Genomic DNA, 4,731 nt, shown 5'->3' with positions numbered 1-4,731 from the left:
TAGCTACAATATAACTAATAGTTACATTGTAGCTATCTTAGGTTTTATTTTTATTTCACAGGCAAGTTTGTATTTATTTTAACTAGGTAGACTAGCTAGTAAATAGTTATTAACTATTTACTAGCTACCTAGTCAAAATAAATAAAATTTACCTGTAAAATAAAACCTAACCTGTCTTACACTAAAACCTAACATTACACTAAAATTAAATAAATTAAATTAACAAAATACATTTATCTAAATTACAAAAAATAATAAACACTAAATTACACAAAATAAAAAAGAAATGATCAAATATTTAAATTAATTACACCTAATCTAATAGTCTATCAAAATAAAAAAGTCCCCCCAAAATACAAAAAAACCCATAACCTACACTAAACTGCCTATGGCCCTTAAAAGAGCCTTTTGCGGGGCATTGCCCCAAAGAAATCAGCTCTTTTACCTGTAAAAAAAAAAATACAAACAACCCCCAACAGTAAAACCCACCACCCACACAACCAACCCCCCCCCCAAAAAAAAACTACCTAAAAAACCTAAGATCCCCATTGCCCTGAAAAGGGTATTTGGATGGGCATTGCCCTTAAAAGGGCATTTAGCTCTTTTACGTTGCCCAAAGTCCCTAATCTAAAATTAAAACCCACCCAATAAACCCTTAAAAAACCTAACACTAACCCCCGAAGATCCACTTACAATTTTTGAAGACCGGACATATATCCTCATCCAGCCAGGAGAAGTCTTCATCCAAGCGGCAAGAAGTCCTCAACGAATCCGGGAGAAGTCTTCATCCAAGCGGCAAGAAGTCATCCTCCAGGCGTGCAAAAGTCTTCATCCAGACGGCATCTTCTATCTTCATCCTACCGACGCGGAGCGGCTCCATCTTCAAGACATCCGGTGCGGAGCATCCTCTTCTTTCATTGGCTCTTGATGAATGAAGTTTCCTTTAAATGATGTCATCCAAGATGGCGTCCCCTGAATGCCAAATGGCTGATAGAATTCTATCAGCCAATCAGAATTAAAGGGTAAAGAATCCTATTGGCTGATGCAATCAGCCAATAGGATTGAGCTCGCATTCTATTGGCTGATTGGATCTTTGGGGGTTAGTGTTAGTTTTTTTTTTAAGGGTTTATTAGGTGGGTTTTAATTTTAGATTAGGGACTTTGGGCAACGTAAAAGAGCTAAATGCCCTTTTAAGGGCAATGCCCATCCAAATGCCCTTTTCAGGGCAATGGGGAGCTTAGGTTTTTTAGGTAGTTTTTTTTTGGGGGGTTGGTTGTGTGGGTGGTGGATTTTACTGTTGCGGGGCTGTTTGTATTTTTTTTTTTTTTACAGATAAAAGAGCTGATTTCTTTGGGCAATGCCCCGCAAAAGGCCCTTTTAAGGACCATTGGCAGTTTAGTGTAGGCTAGGGTTTTTTATTTTGGGGGGCTTTTTTATTTTGATAGGGCTATTAGATTTTGTGTAATTATTTTAAATATTTGATCATTTCTTTTTTTTTGGTGTAATTTAGTGTTTATTATTTTTTGTAAATTAGATAAATGTATTTTGTTAATTTAATTTATTTAATTTTAGTGTAATGTTAGGTTTTAGTGTAAGACAGGTTAGGTTTTATTTTACAGGTAAATTTGTATTTATTTTGACTAGGTAGCCTGTGAAATAAAAATAAAACATAAGCTAGATACAATATAACTATTAGTTATATTGTAGCTACAGTATCTTAGGTTTTATTTTACAGGTAAGTATTTATTTACTTTTAAATAGGAATAATTTAGGTATTAATTGTAATTTTTATTTGGGATTATTTTAATTATGTTAAAGTTAGTGGGTGTTAGGGTTAGGGTTACGTCAGGGTTAGGTTTATGGGTTAATAACTTTAGTATAGTGGCGGCGACATTGGGGGCAGCAGATTAGGGGTTAATAAGTGTAGTTAGGTGGCGGCGATTTTGGGGGCAGCAGATTAGGGGTTAATAAGTGTATGTAGGTGGCAACGACATTGGGGAAAGCAGATTAGGGGTTAATAATATTTAACTAGTGTTTTCAATGCGGGAGTGCGGCTGTTTAGGGGTTGTTTATTATAGTGGTAGCGATGTCCGGAGGGGCAGATTAGGGGTTAATAATGATGTCGCGAATAGTTCGCCGGTGAATAATTCCCGGCAAACATAGCTTGTTCGCGTTCGCCGCGGCGGGCGAACATATGCGATGTTCGATCTGCTCCCTATTCGTCATCATTGAGTAATACTTTGACCCTGTACCTCACAGTCAGCAGACACATTCCAGCCAATCAGCAGCAGACCCTCCCTCCCAGACCCTCCTACCTCCTGGACAGCATCCATTTTAGATTCATTTGAAAGCTGCTTTCTTAGTGAGTGGAGGGACAGTGTAGCTGCTGCTGATTTAATAAGGAAATCGATAGCTAGGCTAGTGTATTCAGTGTCCACTACAGTCCTGAAGGACTCATCTGATTTCTGCTGTAAGGACAGCACCCCAAAAAGCCCTTTTTAGGGCTAGAACATCAGTCTGCTTTTTTTTTTTTTCCTGTGTAATCTAATTGCAGTTGCCTGTCTGCCAGCGTGTGTGTCAGGCTCACAGCGTATACTGCGCCCACTTGCCCAGTGCCATCACTCATATCTGGTGTAACAGTAGTGTAGATTTAAAAAAAAAAAACACTTTTTTGACTGTGTTAAATAATAGCAGTCAGTTTCCTTCACACGTGTGCGTTTCAGTGCCTGCCTGCCAGGGCACAGTGTCACCCCAGTGCAACTCATATCTGGTGTAACAGTAGTGTACATTTAAAAAAAATACAATTTTGACTCTAATAGATTGAATAGCAGTTAGTTGTCTGCAAGCCTGTGTGTCAGGCCTACAGCGTCTGCCAACTTCTGCCAGTGCACAGTGCCACTCATATCTGTTGTCACAGTAGCTTGCACGCATAGTACCACTAATCAAAAAAAGAATGACAGGCAGAGGCAGGCCACCCCGCAGGGGCCGTCGTGTTCGTGGTGCTGTGATTCCCTTTGGCCCTAGAATAATGCCCAGTGTTCAGAGGCCACGTACCCCAAACTCGAACAGTTCTGAGGACATAGTTGACTGGCTAACACAGGACACCCAATCTTCTACAGCTTCCGCTCGGAACCTTGACGCACCATCCTCCTCCAGCTTAGCTTCGGGCACCTCTCAAGTTACCACTCGCCCGCCTGCTGCCACCACCAACACTAGCACCACAGCCGCTTCACTTAACACACCACTCCTATCTGGTGGCACATTAGATTGCACGCGCAGTGCCCCAAATTAGAAGTAGGAGGACCGACCAAGCATCTTTTTCCATCTCCCGGTTCCTAAAATCGATGCCATATACACGTCCCCTGATAGGGGACGTAACAGGGATTAAACTGATAAGAATAGTACTACTTAACACACCACTCCTATCTGGTTGCACATTAGATTTCACACGCAGTGCCCCAAATTTGAAGTAGGAGGACCGACCAAGCATCTTTTTCCATCTCCCGGTTCCTAAAATCGATGCCATATACACGTCCCCTGATAGGGGACGTAACAGGGATTAAACTGATAGGAATAGTACTACTTAACACACCTTATAATAACGCAGAGAGAGGCAAAGCAGAGAGAGGAGTCTGAAGAAGAGGAGTCAGAGGAGGAAGGTGGCTTTGAGGAGGTGGAAGACCAAACACAGCAGGCGTCCCAGGGGGCTTGTTATCACCTTTCGGGACCCTTGGTGTTGTACGTGGCTGGGTGGAGGAAGAGACCTTCAATGACATCAGTGAGGACAAGGAACGGGACATGGCTAGCTTGGTATCCAACCTTGTGCAAATGCAGAGTTTGCGGTTGTGCAAATGGACTGTTTGCGGTTGTTTGCGGTGCGTTAAACGGGGAGTTTGGTCTGTCACTGTGAAGCGGGCGTAACCCTTACACTACCTGATCGATACAACATCATACCTGATGTTTTAAAGCATGTTATTCCAAACAATTTAGGAATGTTAGGTGATTTATGCCCTTTATGGATTAAAACCAGACTCTGCATCAACTATGTAATTTTCCATGAGAGTTTTGCCATGGATCCCCCTCCGGCATGCCACAGTCCAGGTGTTAGTCCCCTTGAAACAACTTTTCCATCACTATTGTGGCCAGAAAGAGTCCCTTTGGGTTTTAAAATTCGCCTGCCTATTGAAGTCTATGGCGGTTCGCCCGTTTGCGAACTTTTGCGGGAGTTCGCGTTCGCCGTTTGTGAACCCAAATTTTTATGTTCGCGACATCACTAGGGGTTAATAATTTTATTTTAGTGACAGATCTTGTAGTTATAGGCTGTACTGCTCACTTTTTGGCCGGACAGGCAAATTTGTAATACCGGCGCTGTGGAAGTCCCATTGAAAAAGGACTTTTTAAAAAGTGCAGGAGTTACTTTATGTGACGGCCAAAAAAGTGTGTGGTACAGTTGTACCTACAAGACTCGTAATAGCAGCGGTAGTGAAAAAGCAGCATTATGATGAGGCTTTTTCACTCATAACGCAAAACTTGTAATCTAGTCGAGTGTTTGTTTACATTTGTGATTAATCTCTAGTAGAGTCTGCACCCAGTTTGTTCTGGGGGATACTGCCAAGTGCACCCAGTTTGAGAGAGCATGCTGTATACTCAACGGAGTACAATCCATTTCAAATTCCAGCTTTTATAAAATATTGTCAGTGGTGCATGTAAACACAATGGAGAACTGGTATT

The sequence above is a fragment of the Bombina bombina genome, chromosome 6 (assembly GCF_027579735.1).
Source record: "Bombina bombina isolate aBomBom1 chromosome 6, aBomBom1.pri, whole genome shotgun sequence".
Classification (NCBI taxonomy): Eukaryota; Metazoa; Chordata; class Amphibia; order Anura; family Bombinatoridae; genus Bombina; species Bombina bombina.
The sequence above is the reverse complement of the archived record's forward strand: the minus strand, read 5'-3'. Positions refer to the sequence as shown.